Here is a 13,863-nt window from a genome sequence, read left to right as displayed (position 1 = left end):
TCCTTCTCCACAGGTGGCACACGTCGTGTTACAATATTTCCGTTTAAATAGTATATATATACTTTTTTTCTTTGTTATGCTTTACTGTTATTATTGATCGGTCAAAACTCTGTCCATGTTTGTCCTAGCGTGCTCATGTTGGTAGCAAAGCAGTAAACTTAGGTACAATCATTATCAAAACCACCTACAAATATAGTTAATTCGGTATTTTATACAAGTATATAAGCGTTTAAATTACTCTATTAGAAATGATCTTTAAGAAATGTTTATGTCTATTAATAGATTGTTTATAGTTATGTCTATTAATATAGTATGCCTATTTTATAGATTGTGTTGTTGTAGTATGTTTATAATTTTTTTTTATATGTTTGTAATTTTTTATTGTAAGTTTGTTTGTTAGTTTTGTTACGAATTCATTCCAGCGACTATGATTGTTAGGTAATTTTAGCAGTAAAAGGGCGATAATTGTAGCGATTTTAATAAATGTTCCACCCTTTGCATTTTGAATTTTTTTCTGTAATACTATTAACCATGCAGCAATATGATATCATAAAATGTTCTATTGTACCACCACATGTGAGTTGCAGCAAAAAACAAATGATATAATATAAGTACTAATACCAAAGGCACACCTAAACACAAAATATAAAAAACAAGAATGTGTCCATAGTACTCGGAAGCCCCATCCGTACTATCATTTCTATGTTCAGTGGAACGTGACAATTTGGGTAAAAACTCTTATTTGGCATTAAAATAAGAACGATCATATCATAGGGAACATGTGTACTAAGTTCCAAGTTGATTCGACTTCAACTTCATCAAAAGCTACCTCGACCAAAAACTTTAACCTTAAACGGGACAGACGGGTGGACGAACGGACTAAACGGGACAGACGGGTGGACGAACGGACTAACGGGAGGATGAACGGACAGACGCACAGACCAGAAAACGTAATGCCCATAAATGCGGCAAAAAAATCAAGCTTTAAGAAAGACAATATGATTTAATTATTTAATCAGTTTTACTTGTATCAGAATTAATATAAAGATGTTCATCTTTATGAATAATAGCGATGTAGCTCCTTTTTGTAGACGTGATTTTTTCCAACATTCTGCTGAAATCTCACATGTTGATAGATCTTGATAGGTGCTAGATAAAACAAAATATCAGTTGGGAGACAGATACAAATTTCACATGTTGATAGGTGCTAAATAAAAAAAATCAAAGAGAATTGGTAAACACAACAATATCCTGTTTAAAAAAAATAACAAAGAGAGTAAAAAAAAATGAGTAAGGAAAAAGACAGAAATATGAGAAAACAAACTAACGACAATAAATTGGAAAAATCAAAAGAAAATTCCAAAAGTCTTTTGGATATATACACTTACATGAAAATCAAATGTTATCAGATTCTTGTTAACAAAGCATGGGCTTATCTTAATCAGATAGGTAGTCATAAAGATTTTTTAATACAAGCTTTCTATAACAGAGGCGAGAGATACCAAATGTATATCCCAACTCATAAGTCGAAAACAAACTAAAAAAGACATGGCAAAAATATGAAAAAGGAAAACTATAGTGCACAAAACACAACAATGAAAACTAAATAGATATAGAAAGATGTGGCATAAGTGTCAATAAGACAACTCTCCATCCTATAGATATAGTAAGATGTGGCATAAGTGTCAATGAGACAACTCTCCATCCTATAGATATAGAAAGATGTGGCATAAGTGTCAATGAGACAACTCTCCATCCTATAGATATAGAAAGATGTGGCATATGTGTCAATGAGACAACTCTCCATCCAATAGATATAGAAAGATGTGGCATAAGTGTCAATGAGACAACTCTCCATCCAATAGATATAGAAACTTGTGGCATAAGTGTCAATGAGACAACTCTCCATCCAATAGATATAGAAAGATGTGGCATAAGTGTCAATGAGACAACTCTCCATCCAACAGATATAGAAAGATGTGGCATAAGTGTCAATGAGACAACTCTCCATCCTATAGATATAGAAAGATGTGGCATAAGTGTCAATGAGACAACTCTCCATCCAATAGATATAGAAAGATGTGGCATAAGTGTCAATGAGACAACTCTCCATCCAATAGATATAGAAAGATGTGGCATAAGTGTCAATGAGACAACTCTCCATCCTATAGATATAGAAAGATGTGGCATAGGTGTCAATGAGACAACTCTCCATCCAATAGATATAGAAAGATGTGGCATAAGTGTCAATGAGACAACTCTCCATCCAATAGATATAGAAAGATGTGGCATAAGTGTCAATGAGACAACTCTCCATACTATAGATATAGAAAGATGTGGCTTAAGTGTCAATGAGACAACTCTCCATCCTATAGATATAGAAAGATGTGGCTTAAGTGTCAATGAGACAACTCTCCATCCAATAGATATAGAAAGATGTGGCATACGTGTCAATGAGACAACTCTCCATCCAATAGATATATATATCAGATTCTTGTTAACAAAGCATGGGCTTATCTTAATCAGATAGGTAGTCATAAAGATTTTTTAATACAAGCTTTCTATAACAGAGGCGAGAGATACCAAATGTATATCCCAACTCATAAGTCGAAAACAAACTAAAAAAGACATGGCAAAAATATGAAAAAGGAAAACTATAGTGCACAAAACACAACAATGAAAACTAAATAGATATAGAAAGATGTGGCATAAGTGTCAATGAGACAACTCTCCATCCTATAGATATAGAAAGATGTGGCATAAGTGTCAATGAGACAACTCTCCATCCTATAGATATAGAAAGATGTGGCATAAGTGTCAATGAGACAACTCTCCATCCTATAGATATAGAAAGATGTGGCATAAGTGTCAATGAGACAACTCTCCATCCAATAGATATAGAAAGATGTGGCATAAGTGTCAATGAGACAACTCTCCATCCAATAGATATAGAAAATTGTGGCATAAGTGTCAATGATACAACTCTCCATCCAATAGATATAGAAAGATGTGGCATAAGTGTCAATGAGACAACTCTCCATCCAACAGATATAGAAAGATGTGGCATACGTGTCAATGAGACAACTCTCCATCCTATAGATATAGAAAGATGTGGCATAAGTGTCAATGAGACAACTCTCCATCCAATATATATAGAAAGATGTGGCATAAGTGTCAATGAGACAACTCTCCATCCAATAGATATAGAAAGATGTGGCATAAGTGTCAATGAGACAACTCTCAATCCTATAGATATAGAAAGATGTGGCATAGCTGTCAATGAGACAACTCTCCATCCTATAGATATAGAAAGATGTGGCATAAGTGTCAATGAGACAACTCTCCATCCAATAGATATAGAAAGATGTGGCATAAGTGTCAATGAGACAACTCTCCATCCTATAGATATAGAAAGATGTGGCTTAAGTGTCAATGAGACAACTCTCCTTCCAATAGATATAAAAAGATGTGGCATACGTGTCAATGAAACAACTCTCCATCAAATAGATATAGAAAGATGTGGCATAAGTGTCAATGGGACAACTCTCCATCCAATAGATATAGAAAGATGTGGCATAAGTGTCAATGAGACAACTCTCCATCCAATAAATATAGAAAGATGTGGCATAAGTGTCAATGAGACAACTCTCCATCCTATAGATATAGAAAGATGTGGCATAAGTGTCAATGAGACAACTCTCCATCCAACAGATATAGAAAGATGTGGCATAAGTGTCAATGAGTCAACTCTCCATCCTATAGATATAGAAAGATGTGGCATAAGTGTCAATGAGACAACTCTCCATCCAATAGATATAGAAAGATGTGGCATAAGTGTCAATGAGACAACTCTCCATCCAATAGATATAGAAAGATGTGGCATAAGTGTCAATGAGACAACTCTCCATCCTATAGATATAGAAAGATGTGGCATAGGTGTCAATGAGACAACTCTCCATCCAATAGATATAGAAAGATGTGGCATAAGTGTCAATGAGACAACTCTCCATCCAATAGATATAGAAAGATGTGGCATAAGTGTCAATGAGACAACTCTCCATACTATAGATATAGAAAGATGTGGCTTAAGTGTCAATGAGACAACTCTCCATCCTATAGATATAGAAAGATGTGGCTTAAGTGTCAATGAGACAACTCTCCATCCAATAGATATAGAAAGATGTGGCATACGTGTCAATGAGACAACTCTCCATCCAATAGATATATATATCAGATTCTTGTTAACAAAGCATGGGCTTATCTTAATCAGATAGGTAGTCATAAAGATTTTTTAATACAAGCTTTCTATAACAGAGGCGAGAGATACCAAATGTATATCCCAACTCATAAGTCGAAAACAAACTAAAAAAGACATGGCAAAAATATGAAAAAGGAAAACTATAGTGCACAAAACACAACAATGAAAACTAAATAGATATAGAAAGATGTGGCATAAGTGTCAATGAGACAACTCTCCATCCTATAGATATAGAAAGATGTGGCATAAGTGTCAATGAGACAACTCTCCATCCTATAGATATAGAAAGATGTGGCATAAGTGTCAATGAGACAACTCTCCATCCTATAGATATAGAAAGATGTGGCATAAGTGTCAATGAGACAACTCTCCATCCAATAGATATAGAAAGATGTGGCATAAGTGTCAATGAGACAACTCTCCATCCAATAGATATAGAAAATTGTGGCATAAGTGTCAATGATACAACTCTCCATCCAATAGATATAGAAAGATGTGGCATAAGTGTCAATGAGACAACTCTCCATCCAACAGATATAGAAAGATGTGGCATACGTGTCAATGAGACAACTCTCCATCCTATAGATATAGAAAGATGTGGCATAAGTGTCAATGAGACAACTCTCCATCCAATAGATATAGAAAGATGTGGCATAAGTGTCAATGAGACAACTCTCCATCCAATAGATATAGAAAGATGTGGCATAAGTGTCAATGAGACAACTCTCAATCCTATAGATATAGAAAGATGTGGCATAGCTGTCAATGAGACAACTCTCCATCCTATAGATATAGAAAGATGTGGCATAAGTGTCAATGAGACAACTCTCCATCCAATAGATATAGAAAGATGTGGCATAAGTGTCAATGAGACAACTCTCCATCCTATAGATATAGAAAGATGTGGCTTAAGTGTCAATGAGACAACTCTCCTTCCAATAGATATAAAAAGATGTGGCATACGTGTCAATGAAACAACTCTCCATCAAATAGATATAGAAAGATGTGGCATAAGTGTCAATGGGACAACTCTCCATCCAATAGATAAAGAAAGATGTGGCATAAGTGTCAATGAGACAACTCTCCATCCAATAAATATAGAAAGATGTGGCATAAGTGTCAATGAGACAACTCTCCATCCTATAGATATAGAAAGATGTGGCATAAGTGTCAATGAGACAACTCTCCATCCAATAGATATAGAAAGATGTGGCATAAGTGTCAATGAGACAACTCTCCATCCTATAGATATAGAAAGATGTGGCATAAGTGTCAATGAGACAACTCTCCATCCAATAGATATAGAAAGATGTGGCATAAGTGTCAATGAGACAACTCTCCATCCAATAGATATAGAAAGATGTGGCATAGGTGTCAATGAGACAACTCTCCATCCAATAGATATAGAAAGATGTGGCATAAGTGTCAATGAGACAACTCTCCATTCAGTAGATATAGAAAGATGTGGCATAAGTGTCAATGGGACAACTCTCCATCCAATAGATATAGAAAGATGTGGCATAAGTGTCAATGAGACAACTCTCCATCCAATAGATATAGAAAGATGTGGCATAAGTGTCAATGAGACAACTCTCCATCCTATAGATATAGAAAGATGTGGCATAAGTGTCAATGAGACAACTCTCCATCCAATAGATATAGAAAGATGTGGCATAAGTGTCAATGAGACAACTCTCCATCCAATAGATATAGAAAGATGTGGCATAAGTGTCAATAAGACAGCTCTCCATCCAATAGATATAGAAAGATGTGGCATAAGTGTCAATGAGACAACTCTCCATCACATAGATATAGAAAGATGTGGTATAAGTGTCAATGAGACAACTCTCCATCCTATAGATATAGAAAGATGTGGCATAAGTGTCAATGAGACAACTCTCCATCCTATAGATATAGAAAGATGTGGCATAAGTGCCAATGAGACAACTCTCCATCCTATAGATATAGAAAGATGTGGCATAAGTGTCAATGAGACAACTCTCCATCCAATAGATATAGAAAGATGTGGCATAAGTGTCAATGAGACAACTCTCCATCCTATAGATATAGAAAGATGTGGCATAAGTGTCAATGAGACAACTCTCCATCCTATAGATATAGAAAGATGTGGCATAAGTGTCAATGAGACAACTCTCTATCCAATAGATATAGAAAGATGTTGCATAAGTGCCAATGAGACAACTCTCCATCCAATAGATATAGAAAGATGTGGCATAAGTGTCAATGAGACAACTCTCCGTCCAAGTAACAATTAAAGTAAACCCTTATCGGTCATGTACGGTCTTCAACACGTTGCCTTGCCTCACACCGGACAGCAAGCTATAAAGGTCCCAAAAATTACTAGTGTAAAACCATTCAAACGGGTAAACCAACGGTCTAATTTGTATAAAAAGACTGGAAACGAACTGAAAAAAAACACCAAAGCCTGGGAGTGAGTGATCTCATGTGAATCTGAAAAAGCGAGCATATACGGCTCCAAATATAACAATAGTTGTGATGCTCATGTAAGGACAAAGCCGGTGATACGTTTAATTCGGAAGATTGCGAAAAATAGGACATCTTTGTCGGCGCTCACCCCTATCCTTAATTTGAGTCAGCTGTGGAACATGGCAATACGAGAACGACCTGTACAAAACAGAAAATAAAACAAAATGTGATATAAAACAAACAAATAACAACCATTAAACTATTGGCTTATGGTCTGGGACAGGCACATATAAAATGTGGCGTTATTGAATATGTTTATGGTGGCGCTAAGTCCTCCCCTGAACTAAGACAGCGTAGGTAAAACAGCAAAAAAATAAGACCAAACTGTAATTAAAAAGCAGTTGGAAAGGGCTTAATTGATCAGAACGATACAAGGCTTACAACAAGAAACATCAACAGTAAAGTCAATTCAATTCAATTCATTATTTTATTTACGTCTCACCTTATGTATAAAATTACACAATACATTTATAAAAGATACATTTTGTATACATAAGCCAATCTGTACAGATTTATGAGAGACGATAATCACTTAAAAGAATATGTATTATGTACATAATAAATATTAAACCTGAATGGTAAAATTATACAACAAAAGTATTTAATTATTATTTACAATATAAAACTTTTCGGCGTCGTTTAAGAATAAAATTACAGGTTTTGGCACATAATCTTATAATATCTTGATTCAAAAATAAAAATACCATTTTCTGACAATCTGTAAAACTATTAAAATGTTCATCAAAAGACATGAAGGACAGATCTGAGAGCGTTTGCAGTAACCCAAATGAGGGTTTCTGACTTTTAAATGCCTACTCCTTTTCCCTATAAATCACAAATTTAAAACGTCCTTAGATTTCTTATAATTGCCAATTTTTCTGCCATCATGGCGTGTCCGCAACTACAGTTAAACGTTAGTGAGAATACACAAATTCCCAAATGTTGACTGGAAAATAGAAATATGTGCAATTTTGTCTCTATTTAATGTGCCCTCATTTTCTCGTTGATGTACAAATTTCCCGACCTTCATCCCTTTAACCCCTATAACAGGAGCTACTTATGTATTTTTTGTTAATTTTTTATAGGTATGTATGAAATATTTGCCACTGGGCGTTAAGAAAAAAATCTATCAATTTAATCAGTTGTGCACAACTTTAGTATGTATAATAAAACTGTTTTACAAAATTCTGATAGAAGTTACAGCAATGAAAAGAATATCCAATTTCTAGATTAAACAAATGTATTCGTTCAGTGTATGTTTACTGCTTTTTGTTAATATTTCTTTTTGATCGAGTTAAGCCATTTCAATTGATATTTTAAGGTGTCTTTCTATGTTGTAATACTACTGTTTCAGGTTTGTAAAGGTTGATTTTTGACGCATGTTGAACTTATAAACCTGCTGCATTTGTTTGCACAGGTGTAAGTCTGTCCTATGTCAGGAACTTGTTGTCCAGTGGTTGACATATGTTGCTGTTCTTCATAAGTGTTTCTTGTTTTTCGTTTCTAGTTATGTTTGAATTGTTTTACACTAGTTATTTTTTATCATTGTCCTATCTACCACAAGGCATAAGAAGGACTAAGTAAGTAAGTCAGGCATTTTTTAGCCCTGTATACTAGTAGTTTGCTGTTCGTTGTGAGCTAAGGCTCCGTGTTGAAGGCCGTGCTTTAACATATAATGGTTTAGTTTTTTGTGACTTGGATGGAGAGTTGTCTTATTGGCACTCATACTGTGACAAAAATGCAGTTTAGGCATAAGACAACATTTGTAATTTGTCGTTGTATTATTATCTATCATTAATTATCCGTTTGAACAATGCGTTAACGAAAAAATACATATAAAATCAGTCTTTTATCCTTGGTTGTTATGAGACGCGTTAATTGTTGCTAGGGTGCTCTCTTCGAGGTCCGCGCTCTTGGTATATAAAGACACCGAGTCATTGCAAGTCGCTCTTTTATTAATTGGCCGTCGACGGATGAACATCGGAAAGTGAATACAAGCCAAGAAAGTAGTTTAAAAGGAAAGTTTGTAAACCTAGTTTGAGTTGAAAGCTCGTGGTTTTGAAGCAAGCAGTTTTTGAAGTCTTTACGATTGTTGCAAGCTACCGGGTTGTTCCGATACTGTAATTTCCCTCGGGAATGGTCGCAGTCCCTCGAACAGGTGGTTTGTAAAAGTCTGGTGACTTTGGTGCTTCGGAGACTAAGTATTACAATTATTGCAAGCTACCGCGTTGTTCCGAAACTGTAATTTCTCTCGGGAATGGTCGCAGTCCCTCGAACAGATAGCTTGTAATAATCTGGTGACTTAGGTGCTCCGGGGACTAGGTGCTTCAAAACTAGTTGTCTCAGGAACTAGGTGCTTCAGAGACTAGTTGTTTTAGAGACTGGGTGTCTCAGAACTAGGTGTTTCAGGAACCTAGGATCTTAAGTTTAATATAATTGTTTGTCAAATCAGTTGGGACCTCGGAGTCAGTGAAAGGATCAAGGATAAATTGACGTTCTAGTTTTCAGACTACTTTTTGATACAAAGTTATTTGTGTAAATAGTGTTATTTCTTTATTAAGTTTCAAAGTTGGTCTTGTAGTTTTAAGTAAAGCCTCCAAGTTGTAGTTGGGTTTTTGAGTTAATTAAAAGATTGATATTGGAGTGTCTCAGATTCTGTGAAAACGGATACGAACATATAGTTCATAAGCCAAACACGTTACAATACCACATCTTCCTATATCTTATCATCTTCTAAGAAGATAGACTTTGTGGTAAAGCTATCTTATTCTGCAACAAGGTAACTTCGTTAACTATAAACTGAAATATTTACTGCACGGATTTAAACGGTTGTCCTAGGTCGAACAAACTGACGGGTTAACTGCACGAATTTAAAAGGTTGTCGTAGTTTAAAAAAAATATGATTCTTTGCATGTGCATTTTGACGAAAAGTTTTGTTTTATTCATTTGCTTGTTCGTATGCAATTATTGTTTATCTTGATCTTTTTAATGCAATCATATACGGAGAAACAGAAATGTGTAAAGGGGAGTAAGTCATGTCATTTCCACTGACTATCATATGAATCGTTCTGTTTGAGATGGAATTTAAAAGTAAGAGAATGATATGGTTAGATTACCAATGAGACCAGTTAAGTATCCATCAAAGTATATATGACGAGTATGCGTATATGTATAGTGCATCGTACGGCTTTCAACAATGAGCAAAATTCACACTGTATAGCGGTCAGCTATAAATGGCCACGACAAGACAAAATTCGTTATAATTCCAGCGAGAAAAGTTCAGTGTTAGAGTATAGAACGGTTTGATTATACTTGTATATGCATGACTAATAGTATTGAAATATTACGTACTTTGAATCACTTGTATTCCTTGATAGGATATAAAAAAATCAATGTTTTGGTTGTATTTTTTTTTTTTAATATTATGCACTTAATTTAGAGATTGACGTTTTCCTCCAGTCATTGTCTCGTATTGGTATTGGGGATTTTTTTTTTTTTTAAGTCTTTTTATTTTCATTAGAAGATGACCAGTTGAGATCACAATCAAGACGTTTGAATTCGTTTCGCTTTATATTTAACCTTAAGTGATTAAGTTACATGTAAGTGCTCGACATTATGTGTTCAAAACTTCTGCTGACTTTGAAATGTCTTTTCTGTTTCTTGTTTGATTGCTGTCTAATTGACCAATCACAACATCGGCTATCATTTGTCAACTACGACGCTCGTCTATCAAGACACTGTGCTCAGTTTTCTTCAGCAAATTATTTGGTTAAGTAGTTATATTTGATGCCTGAGGGACGTGGGTTGTACTTTTGCGTTTTTGGTCACTTAAGTGGTGTGTTATTTAGGATTCGTTGATGATTGCTTGTACGTTCGATCTTATAAAGTACAAAACAATCCTACATTAAAATACTGTATACCGAGACACATTTGGTTATTTTTCACATTCAGCAGTTTTAGGACTATTAGGGTAAAACAATTAAAGCTCATCACAGTGTCCTTATACCATGTAAAAATTAACTCTAATTAATGTCCAATCCCTTTTTATTGTTGTCATTTTAAAAATACGGTTAGTAAACATACATCTCTAGCTAAAAAAAGAAGAAAATTAAGAAGTAATAAAACCTTGACAGACAGAAGTCATTTGTATTAATGTGTGTCGGAATATAAGTTATCTTTAAGTTATTAACATTAACCGCTAAAACAGTTTACCAATCCCCCTATTCCCATTCACTTAATTAAAATAATTACTGTATATGGTTTTTACTGTTTTACAAATCGTTAAGCACACATTTTTATAGATATAAAATATTAGTCGGTACTTATTACATGTACTTTTGGTTGACATGTTATTGCGGCTTTAACACCGTTGTTAAAAAGGGGGATATCCGTATGCATTTGTCTAACCATCATATACGTACCTGACGATCCTAGTTACATCAGAGTTTAGTCTGAAAAAATAATAATTCTTCGACATAAGACTGTGAAGCATCGAAGTTAAGATGTGATCACAAGTACGTTATACATTTTTTTTAAAAGAACCAAAATGTCGTCCTCCATTGAAAATGAATAGACCACTTTCGAGTTCATCCGTCACCGGAAAAAACTCGTCAATTATACGCGCCTTTATGACGTCATTTACCAGATAGAGGGGGTCGCCTGTATCCCTGCACTATTTAAGTTCATCAAGCGTATTAGTGATCGTCATTGTGCAGGATAAACTAGAAATAATGGTTGTTCTGTAGGTACTTAATGACAATTCCCTAATGACAGCAATGCTGATTGTCAATTTTGAGAATTTAATTTGCCGAATAATTCGTACAATATAGAATTATAGTTTTCCAACCAATCGCTCAACATTGGAATGGAAGTGACGACGCACCTAAACGCACAAATGACGTTCACTAAAACCAGCGTTTTTGACGGAAATGCATCGAACTCGAAAGTTGTCCATTGGAAAGAATTTTTAAAAAAGACAAATCTATAATAGAATCAATCACTTGAGCATCATATCTTGGTAAACATCTAAAAATAAACAACGTGAGTCGGTTGAAAACAAAATTTTACGACAAAACAAGTATTTTCAGCTTCCCAATTATGAACTTTTCATTTCTATGTAGCAACATTTGTTCCAACTGGTGAATTTGAAATCACCCCTTCGTAGGGTTTACAGACGCCATCACGAATTGGTTGACCGTTATGGAATAAATGGAATAACCGTTTCACAGACGATATCGAATATGTTCCTTATGTAGTAACTAACAATCCCGTCCCCTTTTTCTCGCATGTGACCTACCAAATTATACTTATTACCAGGTTTTTATTAACATTAGCAACACGACGGGCGGAACATGTGGAGCAGGATATGCTTACCCTTCTAGAGCACCTGATATCACCCCTAGTTTTAGTGAGGTTCGTGTTGCTCAGTCTTTAGTTTTCTATGTTTAGTGTTGTGTGCTATGGTTTTTCTGTTGGTCCTTTACTTTTTTAGCCATAGAGTTGTCAACTTTATTTTCTTAATTCTAATGTCCCTCTGGTATCTTTCGCCTCTCTTTTTGAATCAATATGAATTTGTGTTTTCGCATATAAAACTCATAACAAACTTAAAAATTATTCAACGTGTTCATAATACATCCATTTCTACTTTTCTCTATGAATTTCATTTTCACACAACTCTTTTATAGATCTTAAGATTTGGCTTTACTTGTAGAAAAAGTAAAAACAAACGTGACATTTTTTAAAGAGCCCCGACATTTAGATACGATCCATGTTAACCTATTTATTATTGAAATAAACTTGTTCTGATAGGTTATCAATTTTACTTTGTGGAAAGGTTTGGAGTATTGTTTTCATCGGTTCCAAATAATCGTAGAATTTGTTCTGATGAATTGAAATATAACTAAATATATATTGATATATTTTGGCATCGCTCAGTGCCATGATTTTCTCAGACCTTTTATGGTGTCTTTTATTCAACAATACATCTGTTAGATGTATAATGATTGGTATTTTAGTCTTTATTAACGGGATTTATTCATTTGTTGAAATTGACTTTGAACTAGGTTTCAGTAACTGCCAGTACTTTTAGATCGGTATCTTGTGTTTTGTTTTGATTTTGTTATGATTTGTATGTAGTGTGTCTGAGGCGCAAACCTTATATCGTCCTATACGATACATGGGTTTTGGTTTATTGAAGGACGTATGGTGAACTTTAGCTATTTAAATCTATATCACTTGGTCTATTTGGAAATCAGACCTAATCTTCTTATCATCATGCTGAAGTCAATGATTTGGTACTGGCTCGATTGAAATGACAGGTTAACTTAACTCTTTACCGTTTCTATATCATAAGCATTTTTTTCGTTATCGGTCAAAAGTATAACCACATTATAGATATGTGTTCTTTAAACACATATGCAGTGTTATACACTTTTAAAAAGCTACGGTTATCAAGATTCTCTTGATTTCCTTGGTGGAGGGTTACTGTTTAGTCAATAGGCAATTGAGTTAATCAATAGGGGAAAACATATCATCGAAGTTTACGGAGGCCATCATGATATGGTTGAAAGAGAGGCGAAAGATGCTAAAAGGAAATTCAAATTCATAAGTAGAACAAAAAACTGACCACGCCATGGCAAAACAAAAAACGAAAAAGACAAAATACAAACAACAGTTTAAAAACACAACATATTTTAAGACTGAACTACATGAACCCACTAGCTGCTGCGGAAGGGTATGCAGACCCCGCTCCATATTTTGCAACATTGAGGTATGCAATATCTACATCACTGGTGAGGATTGCCGATTGTGGTGAGAACGAATTTGTTCCATGTCGTATTTGCTATATACCTTCCTGTTTGTTCCTGTACTCTTGTCCTCTATTGTGGTATAATTTTATATCAATGCGACCTATCACAGTATGTTTACCTGTTACGAGTCACATGACGGGTGGCACTATTGGGACAGTTTACTGTTTATCCGACCTGCATAACTGAGTTGACCTCTTGTTTTGTGTTAAAGGAGCTTCACTTTCTTTTTGGTTTTAGTTTTTCAGTGTCATATTTTGTATTTTTTTTAATCCTGTAAGTTGTTAAAAA

The sequence above is a fragment of the Mytilus edulis genome, chromosome 8 (genome assembly GCF_963676685.1).
Source record: "Mytilus edulis chromosome 8, xbMytEdul2.2, whole genome shotgun sequence".
Classification (NCBI taxonomy): domain Eukaryota; kingdom Metazoa; phylum Mollusca; class Bivalvia; order Mytilida; family Mytilidae; genus Mytilus; species Mytilus edulis.
The sequence above is the reverse complement of the archived record's forward strand: the minus strand, read 5'-3'. Positions refer to the sequence as shown.